General features: G+C 43.2%; 1 protein-coding gene across 10 annotated transcripts in view; it reads left to right on the forward strand.

Annotated features, from left to right (window-relative positions):
- Positions 1–740: 740 nt before the first annotated feature.
- Positions 741–24,304, forward strand: part of LOC100659854 (zinc finger protein 699-like) — a 50,709-nt gene continuing 27,145 nt past the window's right edge. For 4 of the 10 annotated variants that reach the window (XM_064267629.1, XM_064267633.1, XM_064267634.1 and 1 more), the window contains exon 1: positions 802–938. The gene's annotated coding sequence lies outside the window, so the exon portion shown is untranslated. The other 6 variants (XM_064267630.1, XM_064267635.1, XM_064267632.1 and 3 more) reach the window with 4 other exon arrangements.

Consider the following 24,304-nt stretch of genomic DNA (forward strand, 5'->3'; position numbering starts at 1 on the left):
TGACCTACACAAGTCTCCTATCTTAAATTGTTTGGAACATTAACGCAAGTAGCTCTGGTCCTCAGAGCCCCCCCCCCCTCCAAAAAAAAGACTATGAAATGGTTCAAGAGAAGGAGAATCAAGTTCTCTTGGAAGGCCAGAGCTGAAAGCCCAAGTGGAGGTGGGGAAAGTTCTGCCCAGTAGCCCCAGGCATTCCAAGGCCACCGCCATCAGAGGACCCTATCCCCCCTCTGCACAGCCCCGCCCGATCCCCTGCACAGCACTGCCCCCCTGCGCAGCCCCCACCCCTACTTCTGCACACAACTCTGCCCCTGCACAGCTCAGTCCCCTGCGCAGCCCCGCACCGGACCCTGCGCAGCCCCCGCGCCCAGCTCAGTCCCCTGCGCAGCCCCCGCCCTATCCCTGCACAGCTCAGTCCCCTGCGCAGCCCCCGCCCTATCCCTGCACAGCTCTCTACCCCTGTACAGCTCAGTCCCCTGCGCAGCCCCCGCCCTATCCCTGCACAACTCTGCCCCTGCACAGCTCAGTCCCCTGCGCAGCCCCCGCCCTATCCCTGCACACAACTCTCCCCCTGCACAGCTCAGTCCCCGGCGCAGCCCCCGCCCCATCTCTGCACAACTCTGCCCCTGCACAGCTCAGTCCCCGGCGCAGCCCCCGCCCCATCTCTGCACAACTCTGCGCCTGCACAGCTCAGTCCTCTGCGCAGCCCCGCCCCGGCCCCTGCGCAGCTCCTGCCCGCTGCGCCTTTTCCTGTGCATACGGAAGTGGCTCGCAGGGAGCGGCAATCCCATGAGGGTGAGTGAGTGTCCTCTTTTTAGTTTAAACCCGCGCTCCGCATCCTCCCCAGCCTCTCGTCCTCCCCCCGGGTCCGGCGGATCTGCAGACGTTCAGGTCTCCGCACCCGCCCCGCTGTCGTCGCAGATCGGCGTCTCTTTCCGGTAAGACGACTCCGAGCGGGCCCGCCGGGCCTTCCCACTCCGGCCCGGGAACCCACCAGCCGCCTCCCGTTGGCCATTCACGGTCTCCTCTCCACCTTGCCATCTCTTCGCAGGCTTTTCACCGCTGTCTTCTCGTGGGCCCCTCTCTACTTCCGCTTTCCCGTCGGCCCCTCGCCGACCCCTCCCCACCTCCGCCTTCCCGCCGACCCCTCCACACCTCCACCTCCCGCCGGCCCCTCGTCGACCCCTCCCCCCCGGCCCCTCCCCACCTCCGCCCTACCCTCGGCCCCGCGACGACCCCTCCTCACCTCCGCCCTCCCCTCGGCCGCGCCCCGACCCCTCCCCACCTCCGCCTTCCCGCCGACCCCTCCCCACCTCCGCCTTCCCGCCGGCCCCGCGCCGACCCCTCCCCACCTGAGCCTTCCCCTCGGCCCCGCGCCAACCCCTCCCCACCTCCGCCTTCCCGCCGGCCCCTCGCCGACCCCTCCCCACCTCCACCTCCCGCCGGCCCCGCCCCGACCCCTCCCCACCTCCGCCTTCCTGTTGGCTTCTCGCTCACCTCTCCCCGGAGCGGCCCGCGGGGGTAGTCGCCTGCGCTCTCGAGGCGGTGCCGGCTGCGCCCCACGAACCAGTACTCGAGTCGGAAATTTTTATTCGTTTTGTCGTTTTCAGCCAAATAATCTGCTTCATGCTTTCGTTGTTGAAGTCTGTCATTTTTTCAAAATATTAAAGATACTGTAACCCAGTGAGGGTGGGTCCTGATAGGTCAATTGAGAGACACGAGGCTTTTGAGGAAGAGAAAGACTTTATTGCAAGCCAGTTGTTACCTGTTTAGGGGTGCCTCCAACCAGTCAAGCCAGTGAAAGGCACCGCAAGTCAGAAAGTGAGAAAGTTTATTCAGGCTATGTATACATCGCCTGGGACCCGCCAGCAACACAGGCTGTCTCTATGGAGTCCCAAAGAGTAGTTTTATATTAGACCTTATATAGAATCTTACAAGGGTTAGAAGTGTCTTTGTAGCCCTTAAGATGGCATGGCCAGAGGAGTTAGTCGTTACAAGACAGTGACAAAAGACTCTATCAGACTAAGGAGATACATGCCAGACATCTGTTCATCAGGCTAAAGATCTATGTATCAGACGTCTGGGCCCTGATTTCACTTTGGGGGATTCTAAGACACAGGTGGTCACACAGAACAAAACAAAGTTACTTGCACGAGATCAAACAAATAACAAAGTTATTAACATTAGATCAAAACAAAGTCACTAACAGAGGTGTGTGAAGGAGTAGGCAGGCAGAGGAAGAACTTATAGCTTCATCATGGCATAGTTCTGTCAAGCTCTCAATTGCCCATTTTGAAAAAGAAAAACATGCTGGAGAGTATTAGGGTCACATGGTCAAGCAAGGAGCTGGGAGATGAAGTGTCAAGTTCCCTGAGGTTGGGGATTCTAAGGCAGTTACAGGGTTCTGGTTAGGGAGTTATGTGTAATTCATGAAGCTTCTGAGAATAGGCGGCAATTCCAGGAACTCACTAATTTGTGGGGATACAGTGGGGGATGCAGCATGGTGGCTGGGGATTTTTTTGGGTATGACGCATGAAATTCATCTAAGGACAACTTCGCATGTCTGAGTGCGGGGGGGAGCAGTGGCCTTGGGCAGTTACACGGGATGCCTTATCAGGAGCTCAAAGACCCAGGGTGTGGTGGAAGGGGGGGGACAGTTTAACCTTATTGGTTATGATATTAATTTTTAATATGAAGTTGAGTTTTCCTTTTTCCCTCTCTTGGTTTACAGATTGCAGCAATTGGTTTATTTATTTTCAACCCCACTCACCCCTCCCTCTTTTTTTGAAGGTCCCTGGATGGCCCAAACAGTTTGCACTGGTCTAAAGAAAAGTTGGCAGTTTGAATCCACCCAGGGCCCAGTGGAAGAGTGGGCTGTGCTTCTGTAAAGATTATAGCCGAGAAACCCTTGGAGCAGTTCTAGGCTGTGACAATGTGGGGTTGCCAGGAAAAGGGATCGACTCCAGGCCAGTGGGTTTATTTTTGTTTTTTTTTCTTAGTTTTCAATAGTATGTTTTTAAAGATACACTTATTTCAAGATCACTGCTTTGACCACATACCCTGGTTTTGAGTACTTTGATTCTTCATGGTGACAATGAGTCTAAACTGGTCATTTACCAATTGTCACAAAGGTTATGAAAACTTTTCCTGCAATCAGATTCTAAGCACGTAACTATCTCTTGCTTTTTGATTTGTTTAGTTTTGCCTCCTCTGTCTGATTTTTATTTACTTTCATTTTGATTTCACTGTGCAAGTACTGTGGCCTACCTAAAACCACAAAACCAAACCTGTTGCTGTCGAGTTGATTCTGACTCAGAGACCCTATTGGACAGAGTAGAACTGCCCCATAGAGTTTCCAAGGAGCGCCTGGTGGATTTGAACCGCTGACCTTTAGGTTAGCAGCTGTAGCACTTAACCACTATGCCACCAGGGTTCCTGGCCTACCTAATCTTCCTTTTTTTTGAGATTGTTTCACAGTTTTATTTCTAGTTGAAGACAACACAATATTCGGTCTTTGAAATTGTTAAATATAGTGAGATATCATCTTATTTGAAATTTGCTGATATTTACCTTGTGACTCACTACGTGGTCATATTTGATGAATGTTCAGTCACTGTATCCAAGTGCCTGTGATAAAAGTTCAGTTTGTATTCACTGATCTGTAGTTATTATGTGCCCTCCAGTCGATTCTGACTGATGATGACACCATATGACAGAGTAGAACTGTCCCATGGGTTGTAATCTTTATGGGGGCAGGTCACCTGGTCTTGGGTTCGAACTGTCAGCCTTCAGTTTAACAGCCAAGTGTTTAACCACTGTGCCACCAGGGCTCCTAATTGTGCCATTAGGGCTTCTTATTCACTAATTTAGATATACTAAATCCTCAATATGCTTACTATGTTTTATTGCATTGCAGATGTGGCAATTTCGGTGGGAATTGTTTTTCATTTTTCTCTTCAAGCTTAATGATTAATCAGTTTTTCTTTGAATTTGAATGTTTCCTTTTACTCATATTTCCAACATACATTTTTATGTGCATTCTTAAATGTGACTGTTTTATCTTCATGTTTAATTTTATCTGTTGCCAGTTGCCATCGAGTTGATTCCATCTCATGCCCACCCCATGTGTTGCAGACTACAACTGTTCCATAGGGTTTTCTTGGCTGTGATCTTAATAGAAAATGAAGGCACTGTTTGTTCACTGTAGGTTCTCATTGCGGTGGGGATGCTGTAATGGACGGTCTGTTGATTTCCCCTGTAATCCACACAAATGTCCCAGGAGCAACTTCATTCTTTTTTTTTTAGTTTATATGGCCCTTTCTGTCTCATAATTACTTTGTGTCTTTGGTGTTCTTCATTCTGCTTTGCTCCAGGTGGGTTGAGACCAATTGATGCATCTTAGATGGGCACTTGCTAGCATTGTTAAGACCCCAGATGCCACTCTCCAAAGTGGGATGCAGAATGTTTTCTTAATAGGTTTTATTATGCCAATTGACTTAGATGTCTCCTGAAACCAGGGTACCGAAACCCCCACCCCTGCTACACTGGCCTTCAAAGCTTTCAGTTTATTCAGGAAACTTCTTTGCCTTTGGTTTAGTACAGTTGTGCTGACCTCGCCTGTATTGCCTTCCCATCACCGAAAATAGTTCTTATCTACTATCTAGTGAAAACACCTCTCTCTTCCTCCCTACTCCCTTAACCATCAAAGAATATTTTCTTCTCTGTTTAAATGATTTCTCGAGTTCTTTTTTTTTCTTTTCTTATTGTGCTTTAAGTGGAAGTTTAGAAATCAAGTCAGTCTCTCATACAAAAATTTATGTACACCTTGCTACATACTCCTAATTGCTCTTCCGCTAATGAGACAGCACACTCCTTCCCTCCACTCTCTCTTTGCCTGTCCATTCGGACAGCTTCTGACCCCCTCTGCCCTCTCATCTCCCCTCTAGACAGGAGATGCCAACATAGCCTCATGTGTCTATTTGATCCAAAAAGCTCATTCTTTGCCAGTATCATTTGCTATCCTCTTGTCCAGTCCAGTCCCTGTCTGAAGAGTTGGCTTTGGGAATGGTTCCTGTCTTTGGCTAACAGAAGGTCTGGGGACCATGATTGCCGGGTTGCTTGTAGTCTCAGTCAGACCATTAAGTCTGGTCTCTTTACAAGAATTTGGGGCCTGGATCCCACTGCTTCCTGCTCCCTCAGGGTTCTCCGTTGTATTCCCTGTCAGGGCAGTCATCGATTGTAGCCAGGCACCATCTACTTCTTCTGGTCTCAGGCTGATGTAGTCCCTGGTTTATGTGGCCCTTTTTGTCTCTTGGGCTCATAGTTACCTTCTGTCTTTGGTGTTCTTCATTCTCTTTGGCCCCAGGTGGGTTGAGACCAATTGATGCATCTTAGATGGCCTCTTCCTAGCATTTTAGACCCCAGGCACCACTCACCAAAGTGGGATGCAAAATGTTTTCTTAATAGATTTTATTATGCCACATTGCCTTAGATGTCCCCTGAAACCATGGCCCCCAAACCCCTAGCCCTGCTATGCTGGCCTTCGAAGCTTTCAGTTTGTTCAGGAAACTTCTTTGCTTCTGGTTTAGTCCAGTTGTGCTGACCTCCCCTGTACTGTGTGCTGTCTTTCCCTTCACCTAAAATAGCTCTTATGTACTGTATAATTAGTGAATACCCCTCTCCCTTTCTCACTCCCTCCCCCCATCCCGTAACCATCAAAGAATATTTTCTTCTCTGTAAACTGTTTCTCCAGTTCTTACAATAGTGGTCTTATACAGTATTTGTCCTTTTGAAACTGATTAATTGAGCTCGGCATAATGCCTTCCAGATTCCTCCATATTATGAAATGTTTCACAGATTCATCACTGTTCTTTATCGATGCGTAGTATTCCATTGTGTGAACATACCATAATTTATTTATCCATTCATCCATTGATGGGCACCTTGATTGCTTCCATCTTTTTGCTACTGTAAACAGTGCTGCAGTGGACATGGGTGTGCATATATCTGTTCATGTAAAGGCTCTTATTTCTCTAGGATATGTTCCAAGGAGTGGGATTGCTGAATTGTATGGTAGTTCTATTTTTAGCTTTTTAAGGAAGCACCAAATTGATTTCCAAAGTGGTTGTACCATTTTGCATTCCCACCAGCAGTATATAAGTGTTCCAGCCTCTCCACAACCTCTCCAACATTTATTATTTTGTGTTTTTTGGATTAATGCCAGCCTTATTGGAGTGAGATGGAATCTCAATGTAGTTTTGATTTGCATTTCTCTAATGGGTAATGATAGTGAGCATTTCATCGTATATCTGTTAACAACCTGAATGTCTTCTTTAGTGAAGTGCCTGTTCATATCCTTTGCCCATTTTTTAATTGGGTTATTTGTCTTTCTGTAGTTGAGTTTTTACAGTACCATGTAGCTTTTAGAGATCACACGCTGATCAGAAATGTCATAGCTAAAACGTTTTCCTAGTCCGTAGGTAATCTTTTTGCTCTTTTGGTGAAGTCTTTGGATGAGCATAGGTGTTTGATTTTTAGGAGCTCCCAGTTATCTAGTTTCTCTTCTGCATTGTTAGTAGTCGTTTGTGTACTGTTTATGTCCTCTATTAGTGCTCCTAGTGTTGTGTGTATTTGTTCTTCCATGATCTTTATCGTTTTAGATTTTATATTTAGGTCTTTGATCCATTTTGAGTTAGTTTTTGTGCATGGTGAGAGGTATGGGTCTTCCTTCATTTTTTTGCAGATGGATATCTAGTTATGCCAGCACCATTTGTTAGACTATCTTTTCCCCCATTTAACTGATTTTGGGCCTTTGTCAAACATTAGCTGCTCATATGTGGGTGGATTTATGTCTGGATTCTCAATTCTATTCCATTGCTCTATGTATCTGTTGTAGTACCAGGACCAGGCTGTTTTGACTATTGTGGTGATATAATAGGTTCTAAAATCAGGTAGAGTGAGGCCTTCCACTTACTTCTTCTTTTTCAGTAATGCTTTTTTTCTTTTTTTTTTTACTTATCCGGGGCCTTTTCCCTTCCATATGAAGCTTGCGATTTGTTTCTCTGTCTCATTAAAAAATGTAGTTGAAATGTGGATCGAAATTGCATTGTATCTATAGATCGCTTTTGGTAGAATAGACATTTTTACAATGTTAAGTCCTTGTATCCATGATCAAGGTATGTTTTTCCACTTACATAGGTCTCTTTTGGTTTCTTGCAGTAGTATCTTGTAGTTTTGTATGTAAAGGTCTTCTGAGTCTGTGGTAAGATTTATTCCTAAGTGTTTTATCTTCTTGGGGGCTACTTAAATGGTATTGATTTGGTGCTATCCTCTTCGATGTTCTTTTTGTTGGCATAGAGGAATCCAACTGATTTATGTACGTTTATTTTGTATCCTGATGCTCTGCTGAACTCTTCTATTAGTTTCAGTAGTTTTCTTGAGGATTCCTTAGGGTTTTCTGTGTATAAGATCATGTCATCTGCAAATAGAGATACTTATACTTCTTCCTTATCAATCTGTCCGCCTTTTATTTCTTTATCTAGCCTAATTGCTCTGGCTAGGACCTCCTGCACAATTTTGAATAAGAGCGGTGATAAAAAGCATCCTTAACTGGTTCCCGATCTCAAGGGGGATGCTTTCAGACTCTCTTCATTTGGGATGATGTTGACTATTGGCCTTGTATAAATGCCCTTTATTATGTTGAGGAATTTTCCTTCTATTCCTATTTTATTGAGAGATTTTATCATGAATCTGTGTTGAGCTTTGTCAAATGCCTATTATGCATCTATTGATAAGATCATGTTCTTGTGTTTTGTTTTTATTTATATGATGGATTACATTAATTGTTTTTCTAATGTTGAACCGTCCCTGCATACCTGGTATGAATCCCACTTGGTCATGGTGAATTATTTTTTTAATATGTTGCTGAATACTATTGGATAAAATTTTGTTGAGGATTTTTGCATCTAAGTTCATGAGGGTTATAGGTCTGTAATTTTCTTTTTTGTGGTGTCTTTACCTGGTTTTGGTATCAGGGATATGCTGGCTTTATAGAATGAGTTTGGGAGCATTCCATCCCTTTCTATGCTCTGAAATACCTTTAGTAGTAGTGGTGTTAACTCTTCTCTGAAAGTTTGGTAGAGCTCTGCAGTGAAGTAGTCTGGGCTGGGGCTTTTTTTTGTTGGGAGTTTTTTGATTACCTTTTCAGTCTCTTTTTTTGTTATGGGTCTATTTATTTGTTCTACCTCTGTTTGTGTTAGTTTAGGTAGGTAGTGTCTTTCTAGGAATTCATCCATTTCTTCTAGGTTTTGAAATTTGTTAGAGTACAGTTCTTCATAGTAATCTGATATGATCCTTTTAGTTTCAGCTGGGTCTGTTGTGTATTGCTCATCTCATTTCTTATTTGAGTTATGTGTTTCCTTTCCTGTTTTTCTCTTGTCAGTTTGGCCAATGGTTTATCAATTTCGTTAAATTTTTTCAGAGAACCAGCTTTTGGTCTTGAATTGTTTTTCTGCTGTGTAATTCATTTAATTCTGCTCTAATTTATATTATTTGCTTTCTTCTGGTGTCTGAGAGTTTCATTTGTTGCTCTCTTTGTATTTATTTAACTTGTAGGGATAATTCTTTGATTTGGGCCCTTTCTTATTTTTGTATGGATGCATCTATTGATATAAATTCACCTCTGAGCACTGCTTTCAGTGTGTCCCAAAGGTTCTGATAGGAAGTATTTTCATTCTCTTTTGATTCTAAGAATTTCTTTATTCCATCCTTAATGTGTTCTTTAGCCCAGTTGTTTTTGAGCAGGGTATTGTTCAGTTTCCAAGAGTTTGATTTCTTTTCCCTGATTTTTCTGTTGTTGATTTCTAGTTTTATGACCTCATGGTCAGAGAAGATGCTTTGTAATATTTCAGTACTTTGGATTCTGCTAAGGCTTGCTTTATGCCCTCATATGTGGTCTATTCTAGAGAATGTTCCATGTGCACTAGAAAAGAAAGTATACTTGGCTGGTACTGGATGGAGTGTTCTGTGTATGTCTATGAAGTCAAGTTGGTTGATTGTGGCATTTAGATCTTCCATGTCTTTATTAAGCTTTTTTTCTGGATCTCCTGTCCTTCAATGAAAGTGCTGTGTTGAAGTCTACTATTATTGTGGAGCTGTCCATCTCACTTTTCAGTGCTGTTAGAGTTTGTTTTATGTACCTTGCAGCCCTGTCAATGGGTGCATAAATATTTAATATGGTTGTATTCTCCTGGTATGTTGCCCCTTTAATCATTATATAGTGTCCTTCCTTATCGTTTGTGGTGGATTTGATTTTAAAGACTATATTGTCAGAGATTGACATTGCCACTCTGCCCTTTTTTTTATTGTTGTTTGGTTGATACATTTTTTCCCCATTCTTTGTGTTTTAGTTTGTTTGTGTCTCTAAATCTAAGGTGTGTCTCTTGTCGGCAGCATATAGACAGATCATGTTTTTTAATCCATTCTGCCACCCTCTGTCTCTTTATTGGTGCATTTAGTCCATTTACGTTCAGTGTTATTGTGGATAGGTATGAGTTTAGTGCTGTCAGTTTGATGTCTTTTTTTGTGTGTTGTTGGCAGTTTCTGTTTCTCACTTAATTTTTTGTGCTGAGTAGTTTGTGTATTGTCTTCTCCTCTTATTCATCTTTGTTGATTTTATTTCTGTGGAATCTCTATTTTTTTTCTTGTATTTCATTTGGGTAATAGGATTTTAGTCTCCTTTTTTTTGGTTACCTTAATATTTACCCCTATTTTTCTAAGTTTAAACCTAAATTTTTTTTTCTTTGTATCACCTTGTCTTCCTCTCCATATGAAAGATGTATGACTACATTTCTTAGTTCCTCTTTATTGTTTTAATGTGGTCTTCATTTACATAATGACCGCTATTTACCTGTTTTGAGCAGTTTTTTTATCTTGATTTATTTCTGTGATTTCCCTGTCTGTGTTGACATCTGATTGCTCTGTCCAGTGTTCTAGTCTTGGGTTGTTACCTGATACTACTGATTTTCTAACCAAAGAACTCCCTTTAGTATTTCTTGTAGTTTTAGTTTTGTTTTTACAAATTCCCTAAACTTCTGTTTATCTGAAAATGTCCTAATTTCACCTTCACATTTGAGAGACAGTTTTGCTGGATATATGATTCCTGGATGGCAGTTGTTTCTTTCAATGCTTTGTATAAGTCATCCCATTGCCTCTTGCTTGCATAGTTTCTGCCGACTAGTCCGAGTTTATTCGTATTGACTGTCCTTTATAGGTGACTTTTTGTTTTATCCCTAGCTGCTGTTAAAATTATTAATATGTCCTGGTGATATTCTTTTAAGAGCTACCTTATGTGGAGTTCAGTGAGCATCTTGGATAGATCTCATCTTTCACAATCAGGGGAGTTTTCTGCCAACAAGTCTTCAACAATTCTCTCTGTATTTTCTGGTATCTTTCCCAGTTCTGGTATTCTAATCACTCATAGGTTGTTTCTCTTGATAGAGTCCCACATGATTCTTAAGGTTTCTTCATTTTTAAAAATTCTTTTATCTGATTTTTCTTCAAATGTATCTTCAATCTCACCAAGTCCACCTTCCACTTGCTCAATTCTGCTCCTCTGACTTTCTATTGAGTTGTCTAGTTTTATAATTTTATTGTAATCTTCTGAATTTCTGAATGCCCCTTTCTATGGATTCTTGCAGCTTATTAAATTTTTCATTTTGTTTTTGAATAACCTTTTAATTTCTTCAGCTTCTTATTCTGTGTGTTCCTTGGCGTGTTCTGTGTATTGCCTTTCTCCTTTGTAATATTGTTCCTGATGTCTTGAAGAGTTCTGTATATTAACTTTTTGTATTGTGCATCCAGTAATTCCAGGAAGGCACCTTCATCCAGAAGATCCGTTGATTCTTTGTTTTGAGAGCTTATTGAAGCGATCATGGTCTGCTGCTTTATGTGATTTGATATTGACTGTTGTCTCCAAGCCATCTATAAGTTATTGTATTAGTTTATTTTATGTTTGCTTACAGTGTCCTAGCTTTTTGCTTTGTTTTGTTTTGATATGCCCAAATAGGTTGCATGAGTGAGTTAGCTTGATTATTTTCACCTTTGAAGTTCTAACGCCTTGTCACCAGATGGCTAGAGCTGTTATCAGGTATATCAGCCTAGGAGTCCATACACTTTTCTTGTATGACTTCAGCTCAGGTGTCCTGGTAGCTGTTCATAAAGTGTATGGTACAGGCTCTGTCCTCCAGTCTTAGAGGGGCAGGGGTGATTGGTGTAGGTACCGGTATCTGGTTGAAGCATGGGGTCACGTTCTGAACAAGGCAGGGGCTGATAACCTTCCCCCTAGTGTCTGTAAGGAATGTGCATCCCCATTCCCTAGAGGATACAGGTTGGCGGGTTCTGCAGATGGACCATGGGCACCCAGTGCTTTTGGTTGTAAGGACTGGGAGGTACCAGTTATCCTTGGACCCCTGTCATGGTCGGTTGGGTGATGTGAGTGGAGCCACCAGTCCTTAGGCCCCTGATGTGGGTAGGTGAGGACCCTGTTTAATGGGCAAAGCCGTGTCAAACATCAAACACCCACCTCTCCACTGCACAGCTGAAACAGTTGTAGTCTGCCCCCAGGGGTCTGTTCTCCTGAAATAGTGCCACTCAGGTCCATGCAGCGGGGAAAGGTACCCAAAGTCCACAGAGCATTTATGCCTGGACAGGAGCCCCTTCTGTCCTGAGCTCCCCATATTAGTGGAGCTGGCAAATTACCTTTTCCCCCAGTTGGAAATTTCTTCCTTCTTCAAGGCTGGGAGAATGGCTCAGGATGCTGAACACTACCTATCTGAGGCCTAGGGAAATCAACAACCGCTGAAGCCAGCTTAGGAACGGGGGGTGCAATACAATATATTCAAGTATTTAGCTTTTATCTGCAGCGCTATTCTTCTCTGGTTCCAGAGGTGTGAGTAGGCTCTGCCGCTGGCTGTTTCTCCCTGAGGAAACTGCAACTGAACACTACTACCAGCCCTCCATAGCCACTCCCGGGAATGGTGCCTGCGGGATCCCGGCGATTCGGGTCCGGTAACTGTGCTCCACCTCTGAACCATCTTCCCCTCCCCCTGCTGCTCAGTCCATTTTCTGACTTTCCCTTTAATGTTCAGAACTCCTAGATTGTCATGAATCTAAGTCTTTTACTTGTTTTTCTGAGTCTTTGTTGTAAGAGGGATCACCGGAATTGTCTGGTTATTCTGCCATCTTGGCACCACCTCATTCATTCTTTTTTTTTAAGAAATTTAAATTAAGTACTACCGTAGTTAGCCAGGAAACCCCAGTGGTGTAGTGGTTAAGAGCTATGGCTGCTAACCAAATGTTGGCTGCTTGAATCCACCAGGTGCTCCTTGGAAACCCTGTCTGCTCTCTCCTATAGGGTCACTAGGAGTCGGAATCAACTCAGCAGCAACGGGTTTGTTTTGTTTTGTTTTGTAGTTAGCCAAATTCTATTTATGGGCTCTGTTCTCCAGAGTGCAAAATCAGTCCAAGACTTCTGACACCAGCTGCAAATTAGGGAGTTTACCAAAACTACCCTTGGGTTCCGTATAGAAAAGCTCTCAGAACTCAATGGAAGCTATTATACTCATGATCACATTTTTACAGAGAAAACATAGAATAAACCAAAGAAGTGACACATAGGTCAGAGTGTAGGAGGGTTGCAAATGCCAACCTTCCACGTGCTCAGGATGTGATCGATGGCATTGGTGATGCCAGTACCCTTGGATTATTGCCAGGCCAGGATGCTTACATGAGCTTCAGTGTCCAGGTTCTTTTTGGGGTGGGGGAGTCTTCATCACTTTGGCATGATTGTTGAATTACTGCCCATGTGGCTGAAACTCCAGCCCTCCACTTGGCTCCCCATCCCCTAAGTCAGGGTGGTATCATGGGACCCAAAGATCTGTCATAAGAAACCCAAACTCCATTTTGTAAATGCCTCGGCATTTCTTTTCTTCGAGCCTCTGCTTAAAATTTACTTACTTCGGAAGAGCAGGCTTGCTCTCCTACCTAATCAACTCACCTCACACCCACGTGCAAAATCCCAGATAACAGTCCAGAGAAAATTCCTCCCCTTGCTGGCTCCCCCACCTTTCCCCAGCCCATGTCATACCTGGGAACCCAGATGAGGACCTCATGCCCTCTTTTGCCAAATTTGCACCCCAACCCCCGCCCCCCCTTCCAGTTCCCTGCCACTTGTTTTAAATTAGCCAGTAGCCCCTAAGCTCAGGAAATGAAGTGTACTACCCCCTTGGATCCTATTGAAGCCTGAGCCCAGGTCTGTCTGCATTCTTTTTGATTCTCCCCTTCTTTGGAACCCATGTGAACTCAGTGTGTGGCCTTCGAGTGTGCGCCCCGAAGTCATTTTTTCGTTTTGGGTGCTGAATGTTAAAGTGCAGGTGTGTAACCAAAGAACCCCCCCCCCCGCACCTAATTTCCATACAGGTGATTTCATCAGCTGACCCCCTCTGGGCAGCTGTGTGTTTCCTCCTGTAGTGTGCTCCCATTTGCCTGTTGATACTGGTCTAATGTTAACACAAGCCCCAACTCTGATCACATGGTGGGTCTTTCTGGCATAACCAGCTTCCCCTCTGTGTGATTCCTCCTGCAGTGAGCTTCCATTTACCTGCTGATCTTGGTCTAATGTTAACAGAAGCCCCAACCCTGATCACATGGTGGGTCTTTCTGGCATGACCAGCTTCCCCTCTGTGTGATTCCTCCTGCAGTGAGCTTCCATTTACCTGCTGATCTTGGTCTAATGTTAACAGAAGCCCCAACCCTGATCATATGGTGGGTCTTTCTGGTATGAGCAGCTTCCACTCTGTGTGATTCCTCCTGCAGTGGGCTCCCATTTACCTGTTGATATTGGTTAAATGTTAACAGAAGCCCCAACTCTGATCACGTGGTGGGTCTTTCTGGCATGACCAGCTTTAACTCTGTGTGTTTCCTCCTGCAGTGGGCTTCCATTTACCTGTGGATATTGGTCTAATGTTAACACAAGCCCCAAATTTAATCACGTGTTGGGTCTTTCTGGCGTGACCAGCTTCCACTCTATCACCTCTTTAGTGTAAACTATCAGGTGTGGACAGAGGGGCCCACTGTGAGTCACAAAGGCAGTCTGTCACTCTGGAAATTCCAAGGCTTTAGAGTTTACTTCCCAGTTGCCAGGACAAAAGCCAGAACTCTCTTTGTTGTTGTTAGTTACCATTGAGTCCATTCTGACTCATGGTGACCCAATGTGTACGAAGTAGAGCTGCTCCATAGGGTTTTCAAGGTTGTGACCTTTCTGAAGCAGATTGCTAGGCCTGTCATCTGAGGCGCAGCTGGGTGGATTCAAACCACGAAGGTTTTGGCTAGTAGTCCAGCATTTAACTATTTGTGCCACCCAGTTGCCGTAGCCCTCTTTTTAGGTGAGATCAAATTCCTTACTACAGAAGTAGAATTTAAATGTGTCCATTGTACTAAATACCGAAAAATATCAACAGAAAATGATACTGAAGATCAGCCGTAAAATCCGTCATTCAAAGACAGCTGCTCTTATTTTGATTAATTATACTGTTGGTGTGCATGCACCATGTTGTTGTTGTTGTTAGGTGCCATCCAGGCGGTTCCAACTTGCAGTGACCCTGCGTACAGCACAACAAAGCACTGCTGGGTCCTGCGCCATCCTCACAGTCATTTTTGTTCTTGAGCCTATTGTTGCAGCCACTGTGTCAATCCATCTTGTTGAGGGTTTTCCTCTTTTTCGATGACCCTCTACTCTACCAAGCATGATGTTGTTCTCCAGGGACTCGCCCCTCCTGATAACATGACCAAAGTATGTGAGACGACGTCTTACCATCCTCACTTCTAATAAGCATTCTGACTGTACTTCTTCCAAGACAGATTTGCTCATTCATTGGGTGGTACGTGGTATATTTAATATTTTTCAGCAACTCCATAATTCAAAGGCATCGATTCTTCTTCTGTCTTTGTTATTCATTGTCCAGCTTTCACATGCATATGAGGCACTTGAAAATACCATGGCTTGGGTCAGGCACATTTAGGTTGAATTCTCTAGTGAAGCAAGACCAGTAAAGTGTATAAATATATACGTAGAGAGATTTATGTCAAGGAAATGGCTCACATGGTTGTAGAGGCAGGAATCTCCCAAAGATATGGGTCAGTATAGAGGCTTCTCCTGATTCACGTAGCCACAGGGGCTGGCAAACCTAAGACCGGCAGGTCAGAGAGCACGGCTCTTGCTCACAGGCTGTGAAGATCCACTAATGCCAAGATCGGCAGGCAAGACCACAGGTATGCTGCTACCTCAAGTCCTAAGAACTGGAGGTCAGACAAACAGGAGCCAGCTGCAGGATCCAGAGTGACCAAAAGCCCACAAGCCTTGCCAGAATGTGCACTTATATGTGATGCAGGCCACGTGCCCAAGGAAATTCCTTTTCAACTGATAGGCCACTCACAGTACATCCCATCATGGAGGTGACTGTAACATCATACAACTGCCAGACTCAAACCGCTGAGAATCATGTCCCCGCCAAATTGACACACGACATTAACCATCACACCCACCTTAGTTCTTAAAGTGGCATCTTTGATTTTTAACACTTTAAAGAGATCTTTTGCAGCAGATTTTCCCAATATAATGTGTCCTTTGATTTCTTGACTGCTGCTTCCAAGGGCATTGATTGTGATCCAAGTAAAATGAAATCTTTTTCAATTTCAGTATTTTCTCTGTTTATCATAATGTTGCTTATTGGTCTAGTTGTGAGGATTTTTGTTTCCTTTATGTTGAGGTGTAATCCATACTGAAGGCTGTGGTCTTTGATCTTCATCAGTAAGTGTTTCAGGTCCTCTTTACTTCCAGCAAGCAGGGTTGTGCCATCTGCATGTCACAGGTTGTTAATGAATCTTCCTCCAATCCTGATGTGGTTTTATTCTTCATATAGTCCAGCTTCACAGATTATTAGCTCAGCATACAGATTGAATAGGTATGGTGAAAGGACCCAATCCAGAGCCACTCTTTTCCTGACATCAAACCATGTGGTATCCCCTTGTTCTATTCTAATGACTGCTTCATAGTCTGAGGACAGGTTCTGAATGAGCACAATTAAGTGTTCTGGAATTTCCATTCTCTTCATTGTTACTGATAGTTTGTTATGATCCACACAGTTGGATGCCTTTGTATAGCCAATTAAACACAGGTGAACATCTTTCTGGTATTCTCTGCTTCTCAGCATGCTTTCAGCATGCACCACAGGTTTCTATAAAAGACATTTTATTATTTCATAAATAAGTTTTACATGTTTTTCCCATGGCCTTTTTGGAAATCCTAGTGGCGTAGTGGTTAAGAGCTACAGCTGCTAACTAAAAGGTCGGTAGTTCACATCCACCAGGTACTGTATGTAAACCGTATGGGGAAGTTCTACCCTGTCCTATAGGGTCATTATGAGTTGGAATCAATTCTATGGCAATGGGTTTGGGTTTTTTTTCTTTTTATTTTTTTTTAAATATTTTCACAGTATCATGTTAATAAGGAGTCCTGGTGGTGGAATGGTGAAGCCCACAGCTGCTAACTGGAAGGTTGGTGGTTTAACTCACCTACCTGCTCTGTGGGAGAAAGACCTGGCGATATGCTTCTGTAAAGATTACATTCTAGGAAACCTATCGGGTAGTTCTGCTGTGTCACATGGGGTCACCATGAGTCAGAATTGACTGTGCCTAAGGGCAACAACAACAATATCATATTAATAATAGTAAAAATGGTAACTACTTACATATATCCGGAATTGACGAAATAGCAATTGAGAAGTTTCAGCAAATGGATGCAGCACTGAAAGTGCTTACTCGTCTATGCCAAGAGATTTGGAAGGCAGCTATCTGGCCAACTGACTGGAAGTGATCCATATTTATGCCTATTCCCAAGAAAGGTGATCTAACCAAATGTGGAAATTACTGAACAATATCATTAATATCACACGTAAGTAAAATTTTGCTGAAGATCATTCAAAAGCGGCTGCAGCAGTATATCGACAGGGGACTGCCAGAAATTCAGGCTGGATTCAGAAGAGGGCATGGCACCAAGAATATCATTGCTGATGTCAGATGGATCCTGGCTGAAAGCAGAGAATACTAAAAGGATGTTTACCTGTGTTTTATTGACTATGCAAAGGCATTCAACAGTGTGGATCTGTCTTAGTCACCTAGTGCTGCTATAACAGAAATACCACGAGTGGATGGCTTTAACAAAGAGAAATTTATTCTCTGACAGTAAAGTAGGCTAAAAGTCCAAATTCAAGGCTTTGGCTCCAGGGAAAGGCATTCTCTGTCAGCTCTGGAGGAAGGTCCTTGCCCTCGATCTTCCCATGGTCGAGGAGCTTCTCTGGCTCTGGGACCCTGGATCCAAAGGGCATGCCCTGCTCCTGGCACTGCTTTCTTGGTGGTATGAAGTCCCCCGTCTCTCTGCTCACTTCTTTTATATCTCAAGAGATTGCCTCAAAACCCAATCCAATCTTATAGACTGAATCCTGCCTCACTAACACAACTGCTGTCTGTCCTCCCTCATTAACATCATAGAGGCAGGATTTACACAATATAGGAAAGTCACAGAATACCCAGAATCATGGTCTAGCCAAATTGATACACACATTTTTGGGGACATAATTCAGTCCGTGACAGGATCATAACAAATTATGGATGACATTGCAAAGAATGGGCATTCCAGAACACTTAATTGTGCTCATGAGGAAGCTATACATAGATCAAGAGGCAGTTGTTTAGACAGAACAAGGAGATACTGTGTGTTTTAAGGTCAGGAAAGGTGTGTGTCAGGGTTGTATCCTTTCAGCACACCTATTCGGTCTGTATGCTGAGCAAATGATCTGAGAAGCTGGATTACGTGAAAAAGAATGGGGCATCAGGATTGGAGGAAGACTCATTAACAGCCTGCAGTACGCAGATGACGCAACCTTGCTTGCTGAAAGTGAAGAGGACTTGAAGCACTTACTGATGAAGATCAAAGACCATAGCCTTTGGTATAAAAATCCTCACAACTGGACCAATAAGCCACATCATGATAAATGGGGAAAAGATCAAAGTTGTCAAAGATTTCATTTTATTTGGATCCATAGTCAACACCCGCGGAAGGGGCAATCAAGAAATCAAAAGACGCATTGCATTGGGCAGATTTGCTGCAAAAGATCTCTTTAAAGTGTTGAAAAGCAAAGATGTCACCTTGAAGACTCAGGCACGCCTGACCCAAGCCATGATATTTTCAGTCGCATCATATGCATGTGAAAGCTGAACAATGAATAAGGAAGACCGAAGAAGAATTGATGCCTTTGAATCATGGTGGCGAAGAATATTGAATATACTATAGACTGCCAAAAGAAGAAGTACAACCAGAATGCTCCTTAGAAGCAAGGATGGCGAGACTGTGTCTTACATACTTCGGACATGTTGTCAGGAAGGGATCAGTCCCTGGAGAAGGACATCATGCATGGTAAAGTTGAGGGTCAGCGAAAAAGAGGAAGACCCTCAATGAGGTGGATTGACACAGTGACTGCAGCAGTGGGCTCAAGCATAACATTGATTGTGAGCATGGCACAGGACCAGGCAGTGTTTGGTTCTCTTGTAACGCAGGGTCACCATGAGTTGGAACTGACTTTACGGCGCCTAACAACAATTACGTATATGCTTTTGTGTGCACATATATAATGACCTTTTAACTAATTCTTTGTTGTTGGTTTTTAACTTGTTTCTAGTTTTCTCAGTTAGGAAACACTCTGTCAGTGTCCTTTCAATGGTGTATATTTTATTTGACTTTTTTTTTAAATAATTTTTATTGTGCTTCAAGTGAAAGTTTACAAATCAAGTCAGTATCTCTCACAAAAACCCATATACACCTTGCTACACACTCCCAATTACTCTCCTCCTAATGAGACAGCCCGACCTCTACCTCCACTCTCTCTTTTCATGTCCATTTCGCCAGCTTCTAACCCCCTCCACCCTCTCATCTCCCCTCCAGGCAGGAGATGCCAACATAGTCTCAAGTGCCCACTTGATCCAAGAAGCTCACTCCTCACCAGCATCCCTCTCCAACCCATTGTCCAGTCCAGTCCACGTCTGAAGAGTTGGCTTCGGGAATGGTTCCTGTCCTGGGCCAACACAAGGTCTGGGGGCCATGACCACTGGGGTGCTTCTAGTCTCAGTCAGACCCTTAAGTCTGGTCTTTTTATGAGAATTTGGTTTCTGCATCCCACTGCTCTCCTGCTCCTCAGGGGTTCTCTGTTGTGTTCCCTGTCAAGGCAGTCATCGATTGTAGCCGGGTAACATCTAGTTCTTCTGGTCTCAGGATGATGTAGTCTCTGGTTCACGTGGCTCTTTCTGTCTCTTGGGCTCGTAATCACCTCGTGTCCTTAGTGTTCTTCATTCTCCTTTGATCCAGGTGGGTTGAGACCAATTGATGCATCTTAGATGGCTGCTTGCAAGTGTTTAAGACCCAGACGCCACTCTTGAAAGTGGGATGCAGAACGTTTTCTTAATAGATTTTATTATGCCAGTTGACTTAGATGTCCCCTGAAACCATGGTCCCCATACCCCTGCCTCTGCTACGCTGGCCTTTGAAGCCTTCAGTTTATTCAGGAAACTTCTTTGCTTTTGGTTTAGTCCAGTTGTTTATTTGACTTTTTGATTCTTCGGATTCAATTATAGAGCCCAACCACCTGCATTCTGCCATTTATTACGATGTTTGACCCAAGGCAAATTAGTCTGTGACACAGTTTTATTCTCACTCAAGTGAGAACAAATCCTGTCTGTTGTGATCACAACCTTTCTTCAGGCCTCTTATTGACTCTGTCATCCTTAATAGAATGAATTGTTACTCTGGTTCATCTTAGAAATTATCGTCACTTGGTGGATAGAACATAACATTTATTGCTTATTTAAAGACAACCACTTTTTGAGTTTTTTTTTTTATTTGTATATTTCTTTTATCATCCACACAAATGTAAAATCTACAGTGAATCTCATATCCTCAGTACCCCTTAAACAATAACTCCTCATTCACCACCCTCCTGAGTCCCTGGTAGCAACTGATAAACTTTGGTCTCTATGCTTTAATCATGAATTAAAATTAGGGATATATAACTTGCTCAGAATTACCTTGTACGGACCCATCTGTACACTTACCTCAATCAAAGCTGATGCATATACCTCTTGCCTCCCCTCATTGTGTGAAAATAAGAACTGCCCCACCACCATCAACACTGCACTGTGGACCACTGGAGAAATGTGTTTTTTATGTTAGCTACCATTGATATAAAAGGATTTGTCTGTAGATTTCCCCTAGAAGGAGTGGGGGAAATGCTTGTATCCTGCTCAGAGGACTTTGTAAAGGGGCATAATGTTGGAGAATTACAGGAACCTGGTCAACCTGGGTCATGTAGGAGAAGTAGAAGTCAGGACCTGCCCTTGGATGTCTTTGCATTTTCCACTGTGAGTATCTTGAGGGCCCCTGCCTTTCTTGACTGAGTTTCCGTTCCCTTCTTTATGTGAATGATTGAGGCTTAGTTGATTCACAGCTGAAGAACTTTATAATGTGACATCTGGGCTTTTACCTCCCCTTTCTTCAAATAATCTGCCTTGATGACATTCTAGAACTTAAGTGTGCATAAAACCTGTGGCCAGCATTTCAGACATCCAGTGTCTGGTTAGTCGCCTGTGCTTTTGATTTAGTAGTTCACAGAAGAATGCTTAGAGGTCTGCACCTTTAAAATGATCCCTAAGTGGTAAAATATATCTAAAAGTTTTCTATTTTCACCATTTTTAAGTGTACAATTCAGTGACATTAAATACATTAACAGTGTTGTGTAACCATCCCCACCATTTAATTCCAAAATTTTTCATCTTTCCAAATAGAAACTCAGTACCCCTTAAGCAATAACTCCAAACTCCCGCTCCCCTGAGTCCCTGGTAATGGGGCCACTAATAAACTCTGGTGTCTATGCTTTTGCCTGTTCTACTTATTTCATATAAGTTATAGCTAATAATACTTGTCTTGTTGTGTCTCATTGGTTTCACTTAGCATAATGTTTTCAAGGTTCATCCATGTGGAAGCATGAACAGAATTTCTCTTTTATGAATGAATAATATTTCATGTTTTTTTTCTTTTAAATCCTTTCGTCTGTTGATGGACACTTGAGTTGTTTCTACCTTTTGGCAGTTGTGAATAATGTGACAGTGAACACTGGTATATAAGTATCTTTTTGAAGGCCTGCTTTCAAGTATTTGGTTGGGTTCAAACTGCCTGCCTAAGAGTGGAATGTCTGAGGCATATGCTAATTCAAAGTTTACTGCCAAAATGGTATCTCACATAGTCTTGATTTTGCATTTCCCTAGTGAATAGATGACATTGAGCATCTTTTCATGTACCTGTTGGGTATTTTGTTATCTTTTTTGGAGAAATATCTATTTAAGTCCCTTGACCATTTTTTAAATTTGGGAGTAAAGCACCAGGCCTTAGTTTGTGTTAGTCTGGAAGTTCTGTTGAAACTCGATCAGCATCATAGCAACATACAAGTTACCACCGAATAGACGGGTAGTGGCTGCACATGAGGTGCACTGGCCTAGAACTGAAGCCAGGTTTCCCACATGGGTTGTTGTTGTTGTTAGGTGCCACTGAGTCGACTCTGCATCGTAGCAACCCCATGTACAGCAGAACAAAACACAGCCCAATCCTGCGCCATCCTCACAATCGTTATGCTTGAGCCCATTGTTGCAGCCACTGTGTCAATTCATCTCATTGAGGGTCTTCTTCTTTTTTGCTGACCCTCTGCTGGACCCTGTTGGCACAGTGGTTAAGAGCTCGGCTGTGATCCAAAAGGTCTGCAGTTCGAATCCACCAGCCACTCCTTGGAAACCCTATGGGGCAGTTTTACTCTGTCCTGTAGGGTCACTATGAGTTGGAAGACTCGATGGCAAGGAGTTTGAGTTTTTTCTACTTTATGAAGCATGATGTCTGTCCTAGTCATCTAGTGCTGCTATAACAGAAATACCACAAGTGGATGGCCTTAACAAAGAGAAATTTATTCTCTCACAGTCTAGTAGGCTAAAAGTCCAAATTCAGGGCATCATCTGCAGGGGGAGGCTTTCTCTCTCTGTCTGCTTTGGAGGAAGGTCCTTGTCATCAGTCTTTCCTTGGTCTGGGAGCATCTCAGCACGGGAACCTCAGGTCCAAAAGATGCGCTCTGCTCCCCTGGTAGTGCTTTCTTGGTGATATGAGGTTCCCACTCTAAGCTAGCTTCCCTTTCCTTTTATCTCTTGAGAGATAAAAGGTGGAGCAGGCCCCACCCTCTGGGAAACTCCTTTTACATTGGATCAGTGATGTGACCCCCCACCCTAATCCTTTTTAACATAAAATTAGAATCACAAAATGGAGGACAACAACAGAATACTGGGAATCATGGCCTAACCAAGTTAATACACACATTTTGGGAGGGACATAGTTCAATCCATGACATTGTCCTTCTCCAGGGACTAGTCCCTCCTGATAACATGTCCAAAGTATGTGAGATGAAGCCTCCCCATCCTTGCTTCTAAGTAACATTCTGGCTGTACTTCTTCCAAAACAGATTTGTTTGTTTTTCTGGCAGTCCATGGTATATTCAGTATCCTTCGCTAACACCATAATTCAGAGGCATCCATTCTTTTTCAGTCTTCCTTATTCATTTTCCAGCTTTCACGTGCATATGAGGGGATTGAGGATACCAAAGCTTGGGTCAGGTGCACCTTAGTCTTCAAAGAGGACTTTGAGGAGGAGAGAAGTTTACACTGAACAGTCAGTGTCTCCATTTTCCATTATAATGAGGGTGGCTCTTTGATGTAGAACTTGCCCATAACAAAGACAGAGTCACTGGGTCTCATATGTCCCCATGTAAACAATGCAAAGCCTAAGAAGGAAAAAAAAATAGGGTTTTTTCCTCATCCTTCAGTCTTACTCTTTCTCATTCAGCAGCCAGCTGGCCACGATGAGAATGTGGGTGCGTGGTAATGGAGGTAGAGTAGACAGAAAGGAGCCTAGGTCACTGATTACTTCACAGAGCACCTGTCAAACATCCTGCACTGTAACCTCTGGACTTCTTCTTGTACGAGAAGATAAACTGATAAGATTCTTACTTGTTTCATTTTCCAGGTGTATTGTCACTCACAGAAACATTCCTACCTAACCAATGAGATTGTTGTTTTGTTTTGAGGGATTCTGCACATTGACTGTAATTGTATGCCTTAGAAAAACCTCACGGAAGCCTTCCTCTGCTGCTGATGAGAGAGAGAGAGAGAGAGAGAGGTACTACAGTTAACCTTCCCTTTATAACTAAATTTTGAATTGGTCTTCTGCCCTTCATCTTTCTGTTTCCTCAAGCGCTGTGGCTTTTACCTACAGTCCTTAGCTGAGACAATAATATCCTGGTATTTAAGCTGAAGACTCACACCTAGGGTCGTTATCACTGTTACTCTCAACAATTGTGATACTGTTGACTGCTATTCACTTCGTATAAGAATATGTCATATAAATATGTGTGATTGTCACTTTTAATTAACATTCTTTAATCTAATGCCCAAACAGACATACTGTGCTTCCCTTTGTATGTTATGTTGTCGGCTGCTTTTGAGTTGGCCCCGACTTATGGTTATCACAGGTGCTGTGGAATGAAATGGACCACTGTGATTCATAGGATTTTCGTTGGCTGATATTTACAAGTAGATCACCAGGCTATTTTTCCTAGTCTGTCTTAGTCTGAAAACTCTGCTGAAACATTTTCAGCATCACAGCCTCACAAGCATCCACTGACAGACACGTGGTAGCTATGTATGAGGTGTATTGGTTGGGAATCAAAGCCAGGTCTCCCATATGGAAGGTGAGAATTGTACCACCGAACCATGAATGTTTTCCATAGAGGCAGCACCATTTTAAATTGCTTTCATTAATAATAGCCATCATAGTTGGTGTGAAGTGATATCGCAGTTTTGTTTTGATTTGCATTTCCCTAATTACTAATGACATTGAACATCATCTCGTGCTTATTGGCCATTTGTATATCTTTGGAGAGATGTCTATTCAGATCCTTTGCCCATTTTTTTTTGGTTGTTCATCTTTTTGTTGTAGGAATTATTTGTATAATCTAGGTATTAAGCCCTTATCTGATACACGTTTTCTCCAATCTGTAGGTTGTATCTTCATTTTCTTGATAAAGCCTTAGATGCACAAAGGTTTTTAATT

Source organism: Loxodonta africana, chromosome 13 (assembly GCF_030014295.1).
Source record: "Loxodonta africana isolate mLoxAfr1 chromosome 13, mLoxAfr1.hap2, whole genome shotgun sequence".
NCBI classification, from domain to species: Eukaryota; Metazoa; Chordata; class Mammalia; order Proboscidea; family Elephantidae; genus Loxodonta; species Loxodonta africana.